The sequence below is a fragment of the Ciconia boyciana genome, chromosome 1 (assembly GCF_034638445.1).
Source record: "Ciconia boyciana chromosome 1, ASM3463844v1, whole genome shotgun sequence".
Lineage (NCBI taxonomy): Eukaryota > Metazoa > Chordata > Aves > Ciconiiformes > Ciconiidae > Ciconia > Ciconia boyciana.
The window spans coordinates 126,298,924-126,321,820 of NC_132934.1; positions in this window are offsets into that span (position 1 = coordinate 126,298,924).

Sequence of the window (22,897 nt, forward strand, 5' to 3'; positions counted from 1 at the left end):
TTGATGATCTTAAAGGTCTTTTCCAACCTAAATGATTCTATGATTCTTTGATTCTATTACAGCAGTCTAATGTAATAAATAGGCTCAGGCTGGATCCTCACCAGAGGCTCATTTGAGAAGTCCAGCTGTTTTCCAGATTTCTTCCTATGTATAAATTTCAAATCAGAAAAAAAAAAAAAATGAAATGACCCTGATGGTGTCTGTTTATAGTGCTGTCAGGCTCCGGCTGGGGTCACGCTCAGTTTGGCTGCCCTGCTGCCCACAAGATTTCAGTTCTCCCGGGCACCTGAGGTGCTGCCCAGCCTTCCCTTTCCTTTCCTTGGAGCTGCACCGCTTGCACTGCTGCTTCACCTGGCTCTTCTGCTCTTCAGAGCTGTGGGCGTTCATAGGAACATGCACTACCAAAGGTCCCTGCAATGCTTATTGTGTCATACACTAAGAATAACTTAAATTTAGTTTCCACAATGAAAGGGGCTGCTCCTAGCAGATAAGGCTGGCCGTGACTTTAATAGTCTGTTCTCTATCATACACACACCGAAAACTTGCAAAAAATTATCAGACCTGTGTGCACTCTTTTCATTGTGTCTGATAGCCCCTGCTGAACAGAGCCTGCAGAGGGCTGCTAGTTAATCCTTCCTGAGCCTCATAAGTGATGTTTGAGACCATTGTCTTTAAATGTGACATCAGAAAAAGACTTTAGCTTCATACTGTCATTGAATGGTGTTTACCTTTCCAGTCATTACTGATATTGTTTGGGCAAGGGGGAGGTGGGCTCTGCTGCATATTGGGTACTGAATGGCAACCTCTGCGTGGACGCTGTTTACTTCAGAAATTGTATTTCATCATCAGTTGTCCAAAGAATGGAAAGAAGACTGTGAGGCTGTCAAATTCATCTTAAGGCTGTAGTATTGGCCAGGGTATGGAGACGAACAAAGAAAAATGCTCTCAGGAAAAAATATGCTGTTGTGCACTGCTCTTTCATCTACCATTTTGCCCTGCTATACTGTATTTTTGATTTGCTTTCAGAGTGCCTAAAACAGTAGGTTTCAGACCCCTGCTTGTAGCTTCCCAGATTGTACTGCAGTGCACATAATAAAGACTGAATATTTGCTACTGGAATAAAAGTTACCTAATCAGGTGGCTAGGATACAGATTCACAAATCAGAGAAACTCATCTCAGTTCTTGCCTCAGCTAATGATCTACTGTGTGCCTTCAGTGGCTGTGGCAATTTTTCAGATATAGAGTAGGGAGAGTAGGACATATTTTTAATCATAAAGAGAAGAGCTGCTCAGCTGAAAAATATTCTGAAATCTTACTGTGATTTAATTATATTTTAATTTCCCATGGTAAAGAACAATTATATCTCTGTATTAAAATTGAAATATTATTGAGACATAGAAAAGTGAAATTTTATTTTTACAAGTCAAACTAGGGCTTATTTGAATGCCTCTGGACTTTGGTATTGAGCTTTTTCAAATAAGATAAATAAATCTACCACTTTCAGTTGCATATTTAACCTTTGTAACCTCATTGAGTAATGCCTGAAGCAACCAAAGAATGATATGTCATACTTATTTGCAAATTATCTTTTATTTGTTTATTGCAAGGAATGCAAAGATTGAGAATTAGAACTATAAATAAGATTTATTTATCGTGTTTGTCAAACACAAACACACATGTGCACACTGGCCTTTTTTAATTTCTGGTGTTCTGAATAACCACAAGCAACAACCAGTTTGGAAAATCAGAAAAAGGTAAACATAAGAACCAAGATAAAATCATAATTATCGCATCTTTTATAATTATTTAACCACTCCAGAATAATTCCTTTAGACGTTGTTCTCTTCGCATCCTCAGAGAGTGCAACACAGTTTTTCTGCTCACAGGCATAAGCCCAACCATTGTTGTTCTTTTTATTCTGTATAAGGGAGATCAGTTAATATTTCTTCCAGATGGAGAATTCTGTATCATATGCGGAAAGTTGTCAAGAATGATCAACTCAAACAGCAGTATAAAATATATAACATAACCCACCTGAAAAATAGAAAAGAAAAATTTTGCTATATTCCTATTGTCTTTTAATCGAAAGCTAGTTGAGAGTTTCTAACCACTCATGTTTTTCAAATGATTGATTTCTTACTGAAGTGGCCAAACAATGAAAATATTGTAAATCAACCCAACACCCTCAGTATTTTATGCCACTGAAAAATGAAATGTGATTTGCTTTCAGACACTTTTCATAAATTGATTAATAGAGCTGAGTCAGATTTGGATCAATAGTTGCTCTCTCTCAAAGGACTGTTTACTCCCCACCTTTGACTGTACGACCTTATGAAGCAAGGGCAAGCATCATCATTGCTGCCTGTTCCTGGTGAAGTAAATCTATTCACCTTTATCACAGCCTTAGGGACTAAACACACCTATAGCATGGTCATTGCAGCACTGACCTGCTGACAGAACAAATGAGTTTGAGTCATTGTGCCCATTAATTTTTAAGTATTTTCTTTAAAATTTGCAGCTTCAGTGAGAGTTTTCAAGGCCAAGTATTGCAGCATACAAGGAAGCACACACACCTACCTCCTTCAGTTCCTTTCTCACTCGCCACTAACTCCTACAGCTCAAATTGAGGCCAGCTCCAAATTATCTGCCATGTGAATTGTACCAAATGAACCCAGACTTCCTTTTCGGTCCACAAGATATTCATTCAGTCGCAGCTGGGACTGTAAAATATGAATGTTTGTTTATAATTTTGATAACATACCCTTTTCCTTCTCTTACATATGTATTAAGGAAATAGTTATACACCCACTCACAAGTACAGCTATATGATAAACTATAGCTCGAAAAAAAAAGTAACTTCTCCATCTCACTCTGCTGGAAGCCCATTTGACACTACAATCATCTGTCTAATCCAAATGGCAGCCATTACAAAAATGTTTCAAATTTTCAGCCTGCCATAAATTCCGACCCTCTCCCTTCATATCCATCTCCCATGTGGGAAATTTAAGTTCCTCAACATTACCTTCTCCTGGCATTTGATATCCTATAATGGACAAGTATTTGTGGTAGGATCAATGCAATGCAATTCAGAGCTAAAATGCTAATGGAATGAAGCGCTTTGGAGTCTCCCAGAATATATATCCACTATACTAGCTTAGAGAACTGGAGAGAGCTGAGATGTACAACTTTAAACACAGAGAAGCTTAATGCATAGAAGAGTATTTTAGGACATATTTGAGAAATTTAGCCTGTATTACTCTTGGGTTTTCTCTCTCCTTTTGATTTACAGACAAGGATTAATGCAAATCTTTACACTTACAGAGATGAAAATACTCACCTCCCAAATCACTGTTAACATATTCTGAAAAATATTTAAAATATAACTTTTCAGTAGAAAATAATATACATACATATCTATCTGTACTAGGTGTGTCTATATGTGTGTAAATTAGATAGTGTTGTGACATAATGCATAGGCTTATTTGCAAGACTTGGGAAGAACGTGTCGTCTTTACAGAGTCAAACAACTGCTAATAAAATGCTCAGAATGCCTCATGCTAAGAAGCCTTAAGAGAGAAGAGCTGGGACGAGTTTGCCTCATAGCCCCAGTGGTGTGGCATGAACAAGGATGACACAATGATAGACACTGCCATTTGACTTAGACCTCTACCCATCACTTTTAAAGAGAATGAACGTGGTATGCTTTGTGAGGTGCTAAACTTTACTATTTGGTCTTTATTGGCATCTGATTTACACAATTCAACAACCTGCCATTTCTCTTTAAATCAGAATAAGGTCCCACTGTAGATGAACCCAGTACTCACCACATGAGTGATAACAGGGGTACTTGCATGCTACTTTAAAAAATGTGTTATATATTCTACTGGTGTTACATCTGGATCATCTCAAATACAAACTGCTTGCTACTGCAATTATCATATGATCTCTCTGTATTAGAGATAAAGAACTGAGGAAGGGCTGTATCCTGTTTAAATAAAACAAAAAATAATGTTTAACAACTAGTCTGTGGTGTGTTGCCCCTGTTGCTGATAAAGGCTGCATTAGTCACAACCAGAGAAGGATGATGTTTTTGAACTAGGTAGGAATGAGAACCAGTTTGATTAAGAACTTTGGATATATCTGAAATGAAACGTCATGCCATAGAAAAGCTTATGGTAGGAGTAACGGTCATGTAGCAGTCATGAGAGTCTGAGTCTCTCCAACTTTTCTATCTAAAGTGATGACAGAGCAAGGTAAGGGCAGATACTGGACATGCTGAGTTCAAATGTATGGCCCACTATCACTGCAAGAAACAAATTTATGTCCCAGTCAGAGAGCAGATGCCTGACTGGCAGAGAAACTCTGAAGAGATGTAACAGTTGGTTGGAAAAATAAAGCACTTTTCTATGGGAAAAGGGAAGGTGGCTACAGCTGTCAGATGTACTTTCAACGAACTATGTTAAGTTTCAGTAAGTACTGTAGGATCATGCTTAAAGAATCCCCCTGTGTGTAGCAGGCACATTTATATATAATGTCAAAACCCCAGTCCACTGGCCTTCATTCAGATCTAGTAGACTCTTTTGTTTTCTTTATAAAGAGGTTTCATCCTAGGCAAGATCAGGGATGCTCTCACCCCAAGAGCCTTCCAGCCACAGTGCTGTGAGATGCAGGCACTTGAGGATCAGATGAAGCCACTCTTCCCAAAGTCCCTTTGCTGAAAGTCTGGGACTTTCTGCCTTTCCAAGTCGTAAGAAAATTGGTAATGGGGCATCCCTGACCACAGAAAATTTTGTGAAGATACTGTCTTGAGTTGTTTGTACTGACTTGGACTGTCTGTAAGAATGGTAACATGACCTGTAATTTGAGCGGTAGAGGGGTAGACTGCAGAAAACTGGACAGGAACATCATGCTCCAGATACAGAGCTTTGCTGCTTCTCAACAAAGGGAACATGTCCCGGTACTTCCCTTCTTGCTTGTAGAATTCGCATTGACCATCATTGCCTGGATATGAAAGGAAGGGCTGGCACACTTTCCAGACAGCCCACATCTCTAGAGAACTGGTGGTGGCTCTTTAGTGGACAGGATACTCAAATTTGTAAGAGTGAACAAATCCGTACACCGTATTCAAGCCTTGAGGCATCTGTTACAGATTGCCTTGGTCAGAGTTTTGTTTTGAAAGCATACTTCCTCCAGCTACTTAAAAGTTCATGCTACTACAAGAGGGAATACAGTCAGGCAGGGGACTGTTGAAAGTGGTTGACACCAAGAGTCTGCTGGTAGGTAATCCAAAGGGAATCCATTTTCTGAGGGAAAAGAGTCATTGATGTGAATTTCCTTCTTTCTGAGTTGAGGAGGGCTGGTTGTCTAGCCCCTATGCTAGAAGAGAAGACAGTTGCTGCAGAAGTTGAAACTGGTCAGAAGAGTGTCCAGAAAAGTGATGAGGAAGGTGAATAAGTAGCATCAAAGAAACCAGACTGCAGTCTGTCTCCATGAGTTGTGTTGTGTCCAACACCTCAGCCTCTGAAATGGTTGATTCCAATGTAGAAAGATACCTGGCTAATTAGTTGTTGAAAGGGATTGATAATGAAGATTGATAGTGTGGGAGAGAGAAGACAGTACCCTTCAGTATGCCTCCAAAGCTATTATGTAGAATAAGAAGGTACAAGAGGCTGGTAGGTACAAACAAGTGGCAGTGATGTCTAGCTGAATCTTGGTATCTCAAGACTGTATTGATATGCTGTCATGGAGGATGACTGGCTTCTGAACTGACCACACTAAAAGATAAACTGTTGCTTATGCTTAGTGGTTCTAGATATTTCTAGAGATCAAACGGTAGCCTTTGACTTCCTGTACCACTCAGAGTCCCATCTTTTCTGGGACCAAAGATCTCCAGGCTCTCAAGAAGATCCTCCACTGCCTGCTGCGTTTCTCTTGGCAACGCCTATGCGTACATTTTACCGAAACTGAAGAAGCAAAGCACTGAATGTCTGTGACCATAGCATCAAGTTTCACTTGTAAAACACTCATGAAGGAGACAGCTTGAATAAGGAAAAGATTAAGAGCTCTACCTTGAGACAGATCATCAACAACTGCTGTCATTTAGACAAAGAAGAGATGTTTATAAAGGGTGAAAAGAACTCCGTACTTGGTGATTTTAAACAAAAATGTTTGCTATGTACAATCTTTTACTTGCCATATCCTCTCTCTCTCTCCAGACTTCTCATATGAGAATTATTGGACATCTGAGTCTTTTCCAAGGCTCCTGCTGTCACTTAGAAGTCCAGGATAAAGTAAATTTAAAAGAAAACCAATTTCAGATGCAGAGTGCTGCTATCACTGGCTCACTTTTTTGACTCAGGTGCTGCACAGGGTCCTCCAGATCAAGAAGACTGTTTCCACCATGTTTGCATTGACTGATTGATCCACTTGAAATAGTGCACATGGATATAAAATGAATGTTACATCATACTTGAGTCCTAGCACAGGGAAATCTGAGGGGGACCTACTATTTCATCTCATAAGAGCCAAGGAATCTCTATAACTGTGTACCTTGGATGAAGCTACAAAGAAACCCATTCCTACCAAGGCAGAGAAATACGAAGGTCTGTTGTAGGAGGATGGCCCTAAGTGAGAATGTGCACTTGCAGGGTCTGCTCTGGCTTGGGTGCTGAGAAAATGTGACCCGTGACCTCAGCAGTCTGCCCACACTATCTACCAAACGGGCTGCAAAAGGAGATACTGCTTAGAAGGACCAGTGTGGAGAAGAGGAAGGTATGTATCACACAGCCACCACGCCATAAACCATCTCAAAGGAACTTGAGACTCATCCTAGTACATTTAAGTGGTTTTTTGGGCCACTGGTGCGAGATTTGGAGGGAGATAGCTTGGGCATGAGGAGCAGTCTGTATGGTCTTTCAGGGGCTGGAGAGGCTCTGGGAAAGAGCCTGGCCTAAGGCAAGTGCCCCAGTTTGGGTACCTGACTGGTGCCTCAGAGCCACATGTGGGACTATGAAAGAGTCCCTTTGGTAAAATCCCTATCAGCTGTCTGACAGCCAGGTCTTGTTCTGGCAGGCAGGAGAAGTTGTGAATAAAACTGGTGGTTTTGAAAAATCTTAAAAACAGAATAGTCTAGATTCTCTTGAGAGATATAAAGTCCTCATTCAGTGCTTGCTGATAAGTCTCAGGGCTGAGGAAGTGCCTGGGAAGTGCCCTGAAACCCAGAGAAGGAGATGCTTTGGTGAGTGAAAGAGAAGCCATGTATTTTCTCTTTCATTTTCATCATAGGCTAGAGACCAGTCATACCAGTTTGGAGGCACTGATAAGGAAAGGGAGCTCACTCAAACCTCTTTATATGCTCCAAAGATAGAGGTCTCATATTATAAAGGTGTCAATGGTGATGGAGAAGACACTTTCCTGGGCTGCTTTGCAAGTGATTGATGCCTCCTTTCTAGCCCTGGAGTTATGGTTGGTAGAAATTCTGCAGTGTTGGGCCCCTCTTGTTTCTCTGTAAGCCAGTGCTGAAGTTTCAGGAAATCATGTACTTCCTAGGAACATACTTTTCTCTAAGGCAATATAGTCATATATAGCATATCTGCCAGAAAGGGAAATATCTCTCCTGTAATCTGAACTCTACTGTATGTTTCTGAGGAGCCCACAGACAAGGAAAAAAGTCCAACTGTTAAAGGAAAGAAAGCAAGGATGAAAACAAGCACAAAAAAGAGTAAGGTCTGTGTGAGGGCAGGATAAAAAAAAAAAAAAAAAAAAAAGAAGCCTCATTTGGCTGGTAGTAGGCAGTGATGAGCATGCTCATGTCATAATTATTATGCGACTAAGCAGGAGGTACATCAGTACGGATGTTGTTAGGGCTAAAAATCTTGTCTTGCATGTTTGGATATATGCACACCACAGTTTGCGTGCTCATATGGACAATCATTTGAAGGGAAAACACAATCTGCTATAATGCCTATCTGCTAGACAAAATGTGCATAATTAGTTCCATATGGCTTTCCTTTCTGAAACAGCAGAGCTCCAAAGTGAGGAAAAATTTCAGACAGAGGCGATGATGTATTTCAAAATCCCAGTTCAGTAATGCCCTTATGGGGGACATAGGCCTTCAGTGGGATTTAAACACACATTTGTGTGCTTTGCTGAATATAGATGTCCTTAAACATCTGCTTAAAGACATGTTCATACTAAGATGTGATCTTCTTTGGGTGGGCTTTGAATCAACTCCCAAGTGATTTGCTGAATGAGGATTCAAAAGAAGATATCTGCAGTCTGCAGAAAAACAGGATCCGTTTTCTAATGTAACATTTTCCTCCACTGCTGAGCTGCATTAGCAAGTCAAAAAGTGCTAATGCTATTCCTCCTCGCACAGTCACATTTAGGAGATACACCACTTGATGGAAGGAGGCGCCTGGTCTTATTTGTGCCTAGTCTTACAGTTACAGGGGAGAGAGTCCTTTAGAGGACAAATCAGAAAATCCAGATGTTGCTCTGCATTTTAACATAACTCACTGCTGATGACTTTAAAACAGCCCCTGACCTTTAGTTCCAGCTTTGAAAAGCTTCTGGGTGAGCTTTCTTTCTCCACACCCTGTTACAAGGGAAATGAAGCAGGCTAGTCTCCTAATTTAGATGTCTAAATTTCTTGCCTAAATTTAAGTGCTGTTAGTAAGCAACATAAATAACCCTTTTCACACAGAATATTTTAGGGGAGATGGGCTCTAAAATCACTCTTTGTCATAAATGCAAGAAAGAAAACAAAGCAGTCTGTCCAGCATGGCTGTTTGCTTCCAACAAAGAGCCCTTTAGCAGGCATTCAGCAAGGGGCTGTAGGAGTTGCGATGAACAGGAGGTGGCATCTCTGTTCTCAGCACCCGTCCTGCTGCTTCCATCTGCAAGGGTGACATGGTGGAGTGACAGGCACTTTCCACTGAAGACAGGAAAATCAGGCATCCAAGTGGGAATGGCCAAAAACCAAATCACTGAGCACAGGGGAGTTTTAAAGGAGTCAGTCAGAAACACCAAGATAGCTCACCTCTCTTACTGAACTCAGACTGCTCCGTAGTCAAAAGTGCTGAATTTGTGAGAGCAGAAGGCAGGGGTCCCCACAGGGGACTGGGTCAGTAGCCTTGGGTGTAAGCATGTAGCTCGGGGAGGGTGCTCTGTGGTTCCTCAGGCTACTAAGAAAATTGAAACATAGTGCTCGTAAAACAGAGAAAATGCTCTAGAGTAGGAGCCAGCGTCCTGCCCTCAGGAAACACCCAGCCCACTGAGCTCCAGGTCACGGCTGCTCTCTGCTGGTGCCGTGGTCCTTCTGTTCTCAGATGTACAATGGCCCAAGAGTAACGGGGAGTATTCCCACCCTAAATATGCAGTGCCTGATGTTTAGGGCATTTTTCTAAGCTCAAGGAGTTGGAGGCTCAAACTTTCATGGGATTAGCCTAGGACGCAGGTTTTGTTTCCTGGAGCAGTGCTCTAGGTTATTGGTCAGAAGTAGGGCATCATGTTTTGTGATAACGTCATCTTAATTAACTCCAGGATAGTTCAGGCTTATGAAATGAATTCTGAACTGCCGGTCAGGCCCCAAACAGCCTCACAAATTAAGCATACACCTAGCTGGTCACCTCTGCAAAGCCAAGACCATGTATAACGTGCCTGTTGACACTGCAGTAGGCTCTCAGGGAAGATTTCCTCTGGGGAGGTAGGTGTCCCATGTGCAGAAAACAAGGGAGGAAGTGTTTCCCTCAGCTAGTCACAGCAGGGTAGGACAAGACCTTATCTTGATTCCTTCCCCTCTGGGAGCTTTGCAGGCTGTGCATCCCCCTCCACCCCAACGTGATTGCTAGTAGCGCAGGCTGCATGTGAAGTCCTAGCTGAATGCAGTTTTATTTAGGAACTTCTATTTCATACACAGAAATAAATGGCTCATAACAAGGAGCTGAACCGCTGTCAGTTTTCCTCTCCCTCAGGCAGGGAAGGGAACTCTCTGTATGCCAGCAGACCCCTCCAGCCCTTGAATGGGGCTTTTCGCAATGTGCATTTTGGATATAGACTCTTAAATTCTGCCTAAGCACCACTTTGCATGCATAAATCTCTTTTTGGATCTGCGAATTAATCTGTGTGCCTCGCTTTGTCATCTGCAAAATGGAGAATTTCCTTACCTGACAAGAAAAGTGAGAGGATAAATATTTCAGAGCCCATGAGGCACTCAGACAGCGCTCTCAGTGCGGGTGACAAAAGCACCTTGGCTAGACAGGAAAATGCTGCTTTAAAATTCCCAGAAGGAGAGCACAGAATAGAGATGAGATATAACAACGTGGGAGGCAATTGCAGCGATCTGTGTGATAGATGGCATCATTCACAGTAGGGCAAAATGGATCTGCCTGCAGACTTTCATCGCTGCTACACTCGCTTCACTTCTGGCCTGTACTTTATCCACGCACTCTGCCACGGAATAATGTCGTCCATCCTCCCGCTTTTTAATTACTGTTTGCTACGTGGAGTCCCGCAGAAGGAGGATGGGGAAGAGGAGGCGTACCGTATTTGGACTGTGTGTTGTTCTGATGCTTTGGGACAAGCTTTGCAATTCCAGTAGGGACCTAGCCTGGGAGCCGCTTTCTGCAGAAATGCAGAAACAGAAGATTTGGGGGGGAGGATTTATTTGCCTGGCTGCTTACCAGGCGGAGGTCCCTGGACTCCCTCCGGCAGGCCATCACCCGCCCGGCGGCCGAGGCCGGCGGCAGCCCCGGCGCGGAGCTTGCCCAGTGCCGGTTCCAGGCTGGCCCCACGAGAGGGCAACAGAGCAACAGCCATTGCTCTTCCCGGCCTTCCAAAAAGGCTCCGGCTCTTGAACCGAGCATTTCATTCTCCGGTATATGCATAGTATTTATAGAAAGAGCATTTACTCTTCTCAAGTGTTGCTATTTTGCTTATAGCAGTAACATATAATCAGTATGCATTAAATTTCTTTCATCTCCCAGAAGCTAATATGACCCTCCGCTGCTATCCAATCTAGGACAGCTAAACATGGGAAGACGACTCAGGGTTTTTTCATATCTCAGACACTCGATAAGACAACGAAACTGGAGGCTCAGGGCTACAACTCCTCCTCAGGGGGCAGCCCATTTATCAGTCGTTTTAATAGGACTAACACTATGAATAACATTCTATAGGTTCATGCCCGTACTTTAATTGATCCTTACGCAATTACATCCCTTATTCTGTATCTTGCCCTCAGGTCTGCGGCCTCCCTTGTTTAGCTGACAGATTTCTGTATCACCTCCTAACCTGGTTGATCCAAATGCACTTTTTGCAAGTGCCACTGATAGCAAATCACTGCTCCTGCTGCAGTCTATAAAAGGTTTATCTTCCACTTGACTGGAAACTGCTAACCATATGCTAAACATTTTTGATAATGCCATCCAGAAATTGGTTTTTTCCCATGTATTTCATATTCTGTCGTGTATTCCAAAAGACCGTGTGTATTTTGCAGCTGTCTTATCAGATGCAGCTGAAATGTTTTTCTTCTGAGTGTTTCAGTTCTAGATGAGTGATTTGTCTTTGCTTTGTGTTACACAGAAGTTACTTGCCAGCTCCAGGCCCTGGTAGTGATTTGCAGTGTCACCAGCTATTAGAAAGGAGAACACAGAGTCATTAACCAGATTTTGACAGGTAAATGAGAGACTAACCACATCAGAAATGCTATGACTAACGCTGTTGGAAGGAGGAAACACTTTCTTACAAGCAAATGCTTAAAATGAATAAATAAATAAGGTGCGATAAAGGACCATACAGGCTACGACTGCACTATTTGCAGCAGGATGAGCAGCAGATGATGAGGACAGGCAGGCAGGGAGGACATTACAGGGATGCAGGGAGGCTTGGCAGGACCGACTCCTCCAGAGCAAACCGGCTGATCAGCCTGCAGCCGAGCGTGCCGGCGTGGGCAGGCGGCAACAGGGACCGGGGTGCAGGTTGTGCCAGGCCCATGGCCACAAAAAGGTCAACATTTTTATCATGGCCTAGACGTTACTATAAGTGCTTCTCCCACATATCATGCTATTTAATTGCTGTAAACCATCAGGCAGCTCTGTGGAATGGAGGAAGTAACTAGCTTGATTAGTCACTGCTTGTGAAATCATTGCTCACGTACGTGCTGCCCTGCACACGCCGCGTTAGACACATGCGCTAAGCCGTCGTTATTTGTGAGGGTGCGCTGCCGCCTTCCGAGGGTGGGAGTGAAGATGGTGGAAAGCAAAGAGTCATTTATGCCACGGAGACTGTGGCAGCGCTGAGGCAGCGAGTCTCAGCGGGTGGGAGAGAAACTCTGCACTTGGAGAATTGCCTGGATGAAGCAAGTGCTTCTGTATAGACGAGGACAGGTCAGTCTCTAATGATCCTGTGCCCCGCTGTGAGAAGTGGCTGTGCTGCCATCATGAAAAATTAAAAATTAATTTACTCTCATTTTTGTTTTTTCTTTCCCTTGGACACCGCGGACAGGCAGGGAGCACTGTTACCTCTGCACTTTTGCTGCCCATGGCTTTTCTGCTGGCCCGGAGAGGCATCGTACACTCACGGACAAGCCTGATGTGGTATCTTTCTACACGAGATGTATTTGAAAGAGATCTTTACTAAGTCTGTAGTTTCCAAATTTACTTCAGAAAAGACACCAGGAAACTCTGCTCAGAAAAAGGTGTGGCAGCCACTCGGGGCAGCACGAACCGGGGGGCACCGAGCGGCTGCTGCTGGCTGCGCACACTGAACACGCACGATACTGCCAAGGCAAAGAGAGAGAAAATATTTCTGATAAGAATGCTTAGCAGATTAAAGCATGAGTAAAAATAGTGGCGCATCAGGACCGTGCCCAGGCATGCCAAAGAAGCAAAAGGCACAGCAGGGCCGGGCCGGGGGGCTGCCATCCTCCTGTCTGCCCTGTCGCACCCGTGCGGAGTAGGCAGAAGGCAACAGGCGGCACCAAAAGGAGGATCCTGCTGGTTTGGGGGATCAAACCATTGCCTGGGCCAGGGCTGGGGCACCCTGGGGCTCTGCAGCCCCTGCCCAGGGCCGACTCCAGTGAGGAAAGCCGGTGAGGAAGAGCATCGGGGGCCTCTGCCCTGGGCTGGGAGCAGACCCCACTGCCCCCGCTTCACCTGCTGAGGTCCCTGGCTTGGCCTCGGAGCTGCCCCATATCCCCGGCCGTGCCCGGTGGCCCCCGGGGTCTGCAGTGGTCCCTGGTCACCATCCCCATCCCGGCTCTGCCCCGGGGCTGCAGGGGGGGGTCCCTGCCCCGCTGCTGGCCCTTGCTGTGCCAGGACAGCCCGAAGACCAGTACGACCCTTTATAGGTTCATTGCTTTTCAGGAAAAAAGTGGCCTTCTCCAGACTTTTTTTTACCAACTTTTCACTGTACTTTAGCAACAGCAAACTGCTGGCTGGAAAATTTCCTTTACATCAACAAGATTTGCTTAATGGAAAAGGACATTACTATCAGGGAAAGCTATTTTTCCAGCCCACAGAACCAAATGCCATCCAGCAACAAAAAAAAGAGAAAAGGGGGAAAAAAAAGATGGAAACTATAAAAAGCTTTATAACTTTTTAAATGTAAAGTTTTATTTGTGTTATATATTCAACCATAAATTGCAATAGGCTCTTAAGCCAAAATAAACTTGAGTAGACTAAAGAAATTTTATCTGTGAGACACATATGTAAACAGAGCTGCACATTTTTTATTAAAGCATCATAAAGAAGAAAATACCGATTTAATGTGACATGCAGTGCGTAACCAATTCATAAATCTCCAGTTAAATTTGTACACTGTGAGGGATGTGCATGTGTAGAGGCTGGACTCTGGATAATCCCCACTATTTAACTGGAGAAAAAAAACCCAGAAGAGTGGTGAAGCCTGAAGAGTTTTGTCAGCTCAGCCACTTCCAAAGTCACATCCCACCCATGCACAGTCCCATTCTCACAGGACAAACTGCTGTGCAAGGCCACTCAGACATGCTGGTCACAAAGGATAACCAAACAGGATCAGCTTCTGATTTAAGAAGCAGAAAAGATTAAAACAAAGCCAAGCCGAAACTTTAACCCAAATAAAGAACTTCATAGGACAGGGCTGGTTCTGCCTTGTGGCAGGGGACAGGAGCAGATGGCTTCTCCAGCCTCTCCCAGGCCTGCACTCACAGCAGCCTGTGCGGATGGTGCTATCCAAAGTTTGCAGCTTTCCTGCTCTACAAAGGTTTGTTGCACCGCAAAGGGCACAGACATATGACTTCCAGCTGAATTATTTTAGCCTGTAGCTAAAATACACTTCTTTAAATTAGCTAGCTTCAAGGTGCCTCTTTACATATGCTCTTCCCACTACCTAGGTAAGTAAATGCATGTTCTTCATAGCTAAACATAAGCAAAAACGTTCATATTTTGATCTCTTATTTGATTACCACCTTTGCTATGAGATTAGCCATAAGTATTCTACAGCATCTGGATGAATGGCTTGTTACAGCACTGGGCCATCAGCCACTACTAATTAATCACAGTTTCATTCTTTATATTTTGCCCATCTCAAATAATTTAACTGGCCAAATTGGCTCAATATTAGGGGAATTTGCAGACTATTTAGAGCTCTGGCAGTCAAGTTCATTACAACGTCCTTTCCCCACAACCATAACTGTTTTCCTGAGTACCTTCATACTTATTTCTTGCTTGGGATGTTTACCTATTACACCGGGAAGGTCAGTAATTTCAGCTGAGACAGATTGGCAGAGTTAAGCTCAACAGGAGCCTGTCCCCAGGTTCCATAACCAATAGATTAGCAAATAGAAGTTTATTACTTTTCAGAAGAAATGACAAAACTAAACATTAACAGACAGATTGACTTTCCTGTGGGGTCACTGTTCATTAAATTTCCCACTGCTTTTACAATCTGAGCGACTACAGTCATTTAGCTTTTAGCTCAAGTCCTTAAAGCGAGAAGATTGTTTCTTTATTACCTTGCGACCATTCTTCATTTTAATGGCATTTTTCAAGCTCTCATCTTAAAACTGGCGAACACTATAAAAAATGAAAACTGTGCCTTCTGCAGCTTAAACACAAACAAGCCCAGCTGCTTCCATCCCTCTCGTTTAAAATCCGACGGGCACCAATTTGTGCCAGGCAGGTAACTAGGTGCCTAATGGAGAGAGCTGGGTAAGGATGAAAACCTCCTTCACAGAAGCTGAGGGTATGCTCACAGCAATTATCTAGGAAGGTCTGACTCTGTAGAGCAGCAGGCTGTGGGGGAGGCTGCAGGGAAGTGTGTACTCACCACGTGTTGGCAGGCCGAGGAACCAGGATGAGGAACTGGGGACGCGTAGTTGAACTGAGGAGGACACGCCAGAGAGGGGTCTTGCCACTGGGAGTGTGCACAGATGCCCCGAGGTGATCACAGTGCTGTAGCTGGACCAGAAACCAGAGGCTTCAACAACCCTGACACCTTTTGTCGTCTTCTTTCTTCCCCCAAAAGGTCAACACACAGACTTTGAACAGATACCATTACAGGAGGTCATCCAGGTACATTACAGAGGACTGTTGTGGGAAAGGGGACACACAGAAAATGGCAAGAAACTGTGCAGAAACTCCCTGCAAGAGATCCCACCCACCAAAGAAGAAAGATGTGGGGTTTTTTATTTCTTACTAGGTAGATATGCCATAACATTTATAACCTTGCAACAAAAATAATTAAAATAAAGATTTATTACCCATCTTAATCACATTCTGTATCTACAGATTTCAGTAGCTACAAGGACAGTATTTTATGGTCCCTTCTTTAAGGTCACAAGATATTTAAAAATACAAGGGCCACAATATTGAATGTTTGAAGAGTGGTCAGAGTAAGAGATACCTCTCATCTTACATCCCTGATTTCCCAGGGAAAACACCTTTCCTGCATACACTCCATGATTTACAGTAATCTAGTTGCCTCATTTTCTGATAACACAGGGCTTAGCTATTAGATTTTACATTGTTTTGATGGAAGATTGAACAAAACCTTTGTTTCATGCTTGCCTCCTGCTAATAGCTCGTGAAGTTTTAACTCTGTTTCCTACCACTGACGGGCCGTGGAGCAATGCACCTTGACTGCTGCCTTCCTTCCTGCCCACTCCAAAAATGAAAAGGTGCTAAAAACAAGAGACAAGATAAGAAGAGGCAAACATCTGTTGAATCAGTGTTCTGTGACTTGAAGATGTTTTTTAGAGCCCTTAACCCAGCAGACTATAACAGCTAAGGATGCCTAAACCAAGAAACACTTGGGAGAACTTTGCAGCGGAGAAACAGTGGGGGAAGGAGGATGTGTACCATCCTAGGCTGTTCCTAACATTACAAGCTCCAATTGTTTTTCTTTTCTAAATCCAGATTTATTGTTTGGGGCCATCACCAAAATGTTCTTTGTTTTTCCACTATGAAACAGATGGCATAAATGTGCCCTGCAATTTTATCGCTATGTTACAATTTCATCGTGGCACGCTCAAACCAATAGGTTCATTCAGTCTACAATAAAACTTTCATTCTGCTGCACTGCCTATGGATGCATTGAATAAAATGGCAGTTTAAAAAGCTTCAAGTTGCTGAATCGATATTTCATTATTTGTCTCATATTGGTTTTATTAGCGATAGAAACAAAGCTCAACAACAGATAAAAGCTTGAAATAGTTACTTGGAAAGATGTAATGATAATGGACTTGTGCACAACCACTGCCTTTTTAATCTTTTCATTTCTTAATATAAGCTTAATACATCTTTTCCGACATGATGCGATTAGACAAAATTGCTCAACTCTGTTCTTTGTAAGGCTAGTCAAACTACCAGCTGAAAGAATCTTTCTCCAGGTTATACACAAGTGAAAGAAAAACTTCTATTATAAATTTACTTTGGCATAGGCTAGAATAAAAAAGAAAGCTTAATCTGTGAATAGATGTTCTGAAGCATGTTCAGTTCAAGAGGAACATGACTAAAGGGAAAATACCTGAAATAAAGCAAGATTTAACTCTCCTCAGTTCTTTATCATTTCTTTTCAACCACAGCAAGAGTCAACCGTTCAACACATTTAATCATTTAAGGCCAGAGGCAGGTACAGGAACTTGCTAGTCTAACCTCAGAGTATTCTCATACCCAGGACAGAGTGGAGTTGATACCTGAACATAAACATATGTAGAAATCCAACTTCCACCACTCTGTTGATTTCTTAAGGTGAAATATGGCAGGCCAACCTATTCTTGTTACAGACAGAGCCTTGAAAGGGAAATGACAGGGAGACATGTTGATGACAGAAATTATTTTCTCCTACAAGAAAAACACTGCAAATCTCTTGGCTTTAGGGGACACATTATCTACTTGCCCTGGAGAAATAGCCTTATATGCACCACGAAAGGAGGAGAGAGGTGGTTTCAAAAAACCTAAGGAATGAAAATACCTATCAGGTCAGACAATCCCTACACCTTTGCTGGGATAACCTCAGCGTTCCTGCACGCCTCCCTCCCCACTGCCTCGCTGCACGCCAACAAGCCGCCAACCAACCCTCTCCGGAGACTGACTCTTTCACACAGATACCACGAGTGCCTGCACTGGCCCATCCAGTTTAGCACAGGGACCAGTATCTCTGGTTGCCCTTGAGAGTGGCTGGTACTGTATGACTGGTCCAATATCCCCATTTTGATGATCTCCCCGCTGTGGATTTGCTGAGTGTCTTGATATGGACTGCAGCACGAAGGCAGGCCAAGTCAAAACAGAGAAGTGTGTGTTAACTTGATCCAAATATAGACAATGAAGTTATAAAGATATCAGATATGTGTACATGAACAAAAACAAGGGGTTTGGAGGACTTCTAACACTCCTGTACTACTACTAGTGTAATTGCTTCAGTTGACCTGGCCTCTTCCTTTTCTTTTTCTCTCTTCTTTCCTTTTTTTTTTTTTTTAATTAATAAAAAGACTAGACCATTATTTAGTTGTATCACTTTCTTTAGATTTGGCATTAAAAGAGACCTTTTAACATTTCTGAGTGCCCTTCCAATAATTAGACTTGCAAACCCCACCCTTAGTATTCTATTAAAATTAATTAACTCACCTGCCAGCACTTTAATAACAAAGTGAAGAAAACATTTTGCAACAGGCACTGGACAGTGATGGCAGGAACATTCCCAAAGCACCCTCACATAATTTCTTTATAGTCCCTTCAAAGCCATGTAAAAAAATGCAGCTTTTACAACATGCCCCCAAGAAATTAAAATTAAGGCCACATGAGTAAGAGAAAGAGAGTCAACTCCATGGACCTGGAAAGCTTTTGATGCTCACCCAACCTCCTTTGCAGCACAAATCCAACTAAGATGTTGCTACCTGTAGTTGCAGGGGTATGGCACAAGGAGAGAAGTCATCTCTCAAGCAGAGTGGTCCATGGCAGCTTAGGGGTTTGTAAAGCAGAACGGCTACCTCAGGCCCACGGGCAGCCCGCACAGGTCTCACAGCCCTGCAGTTACGTGTCTCACCTGTAGCCAAGCTTTGGGGAAAGCTAATCTTTCCGCATTAGCTTTGGTCATGCAGAGCATGTTACCATAGGCTGGTGCTGCAGCAAAAAAGGCCTCTAAGCAGTGACAGCATCTGCTTCTCAGAGGCATTACTTCATGGTCAAATGCAGTTAGCAGGCCAGGCAGAGTGGCTGCTACCACAGGGCACGCACCGCAGCAGCCTGCGCTCCAGGACCATGTCCCGTCGATGAGCTCTCCATCAATGCTGGACGCCCTTCTTCAGGCAGGGTGGATGGATGTGAGGATACTGCATCAGGATACTTCTGCCTGGATGTCAGATACTGCATCTCTGCCATCTCTCTCACCCAGCAGTGCCTCCATCAAGGCTATGCTGAATGTTAGCCAGCCTGAGATCAACACAGATAGGGGTTGTGACGGTGACATACAGCGTCATCGCAGCCTGAGGAGGCTATCTGAGAAAGCAGAGGGGAATGCCATGAGGAGAAGGGGGATAGCAGGGTAGTGTCTTGCAGCATCTCACCTGTGAAATCTTGTAGAAGAGGAGCATTTGTTCACAACTAACAGCAGCAATCTCTTTAAAAGAAAGGATTATCAAAATGATGTTGACTATCAGCAAGCCAATCATTTGTCATTGTCACCAGCACAGAGGAGATGCCAGATGAAAGGTCTGCAGGCTGTACCCGACTCTGAAAACCTGCGTCTGACAGCAAAATGAACCCCACGGGTCTCTCTCTCCTTTGCAAGCCCTGGCACAGAAGAGCTGCTGGGGAAGGGCAGGCCAGAGGGAAGTGAATGTGTCGGTGATGTGGGGTAGCGCTGCTCAGCTGCCTGGGAGGGCATTTTGCATATGTCTTGCCCCCGAAACAGGAGTCTGAGAATGGGGCTTATACCTTTAATGTTGCTCTTGGAGAAGCCTTTTCAACAGTACGGCACAAAATTTGGTGCAGGGAGCACTGGTGAAGTGAGATGGTTTTGTCAGCCTCATCAAGATAAACATGTTTTTTAGACAGCAGTCTGGAAATCTCTGGACAAATGAGCAATGTGGGATGATCTTTTTTCAGTCAAGTTGCTAGGAGACATCACTGTAGTCAATCATATAACCATCAACTACTGCTGCTCAGGATTTTTTTTAATAAACTCTTCTATACTGAAGAGTAATTCAGTGAAGCTAAAATTGCTCATGGGACCATGCCAGTTCTGACAAAAACAAGCAACAAAACCGGCACTGACAAAGACTTTTCAGGTTCCAGATGGAATTTGTGATCCAAAAAGTATAATAGGAAGGCTGGTGTCACCAGCATACAAAAAACCCAAGAGGAGCAGCTCAAACCTACCCCTGTGATATTCCTTAACAGAAAAATACTGGTCTGCTTTCCAACAACCCAGAAGCAGCTAATAAGTAAATTAAGTCTATGGTAAGTAGTTTAAATTCACTATAGCCAGAAATCTGCATATCCTATAGGAAATACCAAGGGATTTTGAAGTCTGAAAAAGATGAAGACTGCTAGGCTAGCCTAATGTGCAAAGCAGCCTAATACCCTGCAGTGGAGGAAACCCAAGTTCAAATCCTTGCTCCAGGGCCATGGGTGAATGGCAAGGTGAGGGCAAGAACCAGCCTTCCTCACGGGCTGGGGATCTGCCGACAGCCCCAAGCCACTGAGTATTTTGGCACTGGTAGCATGATTTTGTGAACAGTCTTCAGGCTGTCAATGTTGTGCTGATGCAGAACAGTAAATGTTGAAATCTGAAAGCCTTGTGCAGGACAGAAAACCCTTTTTTAAACCCTTCTCCTGCCAATGGGGGAGATGGTAGCATTTTCACAGAGCCAAGCTGCCTGTGTGGAAAGGCTGAAAGGTAATGAAGGTGGCAGCACAAATACGTAAGAAAAGGGAAATTGAGCTACCAATAATACTTCACAAGGCTGAAAAAAATTATCGAAGAGAACATAACATTAGAAATTATTTCCAAACCTACATTTCTTCTAAAGAATCTGCACAATAAAAATATCAACTTTTATGCACTTTGATATAAGAGCATGTGAAAGATTTTAGGGGGAACAGAACAAGGCGGTATCATTATTGAGCACTGTTATTAAACAAAATGCAAAAATCAGCAAGTTAAGAGGAAAAAAAACCCCACCCAGAAACAGAAAAACGAAGCATCTCGCTTCTTCCCCGTTACTAGACATATCTGACTAAACATGCTAGACATCCTTTCATTTTGCAAACGTTATTAAACTTAAAAATTCTGGAGCTCACACTGAGAGTAAAAAAGTTACATAAGTGTTAATACCAATTCCTGCAGCCAGTTAGAACTTTACTGAGAGTAGGGCTTTCCTGGCCTACTGTAGGCCAGTAAACTTTACTGGTGCTCCTAGCACCAGTCCCTGGAGACCATTAGGGCCACGTAGACGTTCAAGCAACGTTTTGTTCTCAGCTGCTTCAATTTTGGTGAGCTTCAAATTTTGGTGAGCACCCCCAGGCGGAGAACAGAACCTTAAAACATTACAATATGCTTATCGTGGGCAAAACCCACAGGACCAACATACAACTGACTGGGTTGTGCTAACTGTGAGGACGACAGACCTTCTCCCTACCCACCAGCCTCGCTATGCCGGCAGATGGGCTGCTGCCCGCAGAGCACGAGCAGCCGTGCCGCAGATCTCTGGGCCTGTGCCAAACCCTCTCTGACGCAGCGGGACTGCCCAGGGCAGAAGAGTCAGTCTTAGGTTTGGGGTCAGCATTTTGTTGCATGGAAGGCAGCTGTTTTCATTTTAAGGTTGATACTTAACCTTCAACCTTCCCCACTTGTCAGGTGCTTTCACAGAGGAATTAGCTTACTGCTGCCTACACTACTAGCAAATGAATGTGCAAGTGTGCCCAGCCTCTCTTATACTTTTACTAGCACTCCTGAAGTTGTAGGTGAGTTGGAAATGATCCAAAACATGATTTCACATGGCTGTTGGATGGAAGAAGTGCATTTAGAGACACCAACCTAATGTTCAGGAACGCAAGCCCACAAGACTGCATAAGAAAAGGGGATACTGAGGTGTAAGTATCACTATTGGGAGACACAGCAGACATTAGCGTGGAACTTTTTGGGTTTATTTAAAACGCTGGTGAGGTGGGTACATGTGAAAAATGTAGTCTGACCAACTCTCATGCATGAGGTTTTCTTTCAGAGGGCAGATACATTTCATCTTCATCCACCTGTAAGGAAAAACCTATGGTTACAACAGAACCATGAACAGAAAAGCAGACAATACAAAAATGAAAGAAATAAAAAATAACAGCAATTCTAATAGTAATGGAAATAAATGACTTGTGATAAGACAGTTTAGGGGTACCAGACAGGGAAAATTTTCGAGCTGGTCTAATTGTCCTTGCTTTTCTCTGACAGTATCACTTTTCACAGAAAATCCTGGCAAGAAATGTTGTCTGCAGTGGTTTTAATCTTGGAAACGATCCATTTGTGGTGGCTGCATTAAGACTGGAAGTTAAAAGGCCACAGGTGGTAACAGCCTGTGCCTCACTGCCTGTCACAGCAGACTGATGCCTGCACCTGGCCCCAAATGCCTGCATTCAGCCCCTCAGCTGAAATACTGCATGGGGTGTGAGCAAGCCCACAAGGTAAGGGGACAAGGAAGGAAAGTAGGCAAGGTTGGGTCCCACATCCTCATATATACGGACCTTGCAGTATGCAGTCATTGAGTAAACAACTTGAGTCCTTGCGCACAGTGAAGAGTGGGAGCTGTGCCACTGCCAGCGGCGACAGTTGGGTAAGAAAATAAAGAAAAATCAAATTGGGAGCCTCTGACCTATGGAACTGGTCCAGGGTCTGTTCTGTGGGAAAACACATCCTACACGATAGGAAAGGCCAGGGAGACAGTCTGGTACAGATTACTCCTTATGCAGAAATTTCCTTGCTGGGAGTATCGAAATAAATTTTCTGAGTACTTGTTTCCATCTTGCTTTAAGCTCCTTGGCTAACCCCGCGAGCCACACAGGTACAGACAAAGCTTCCAACTGGAGAAGGAAACGGCAGGTCACGCTAAAAGGTTTTGTTTTGATTCTTAGATTTCGTTGCTTCTAAGACTGGTGAAAACAGCACAGCAGTCAGCGTATTTTTATTGCATGATATGCTGAGACAGGACAGGGAAAGAGAACACGGGTCCTAATATTACAGCAAGCATTGTTGCAGAGCGCTAAATGGTAAGCAAATGCTGCATAATATATACAATCAAGAGAATATAGGCAAGGCCTTTCTTGCACTGACTTGTTACTTAGCATTCAATAACTCACTGCCAAATCAAAAATACAATTACCGAGATCCCACTGCAGAAGAAAAGCATAGTTCAACTTTCTGGCAAAGCTC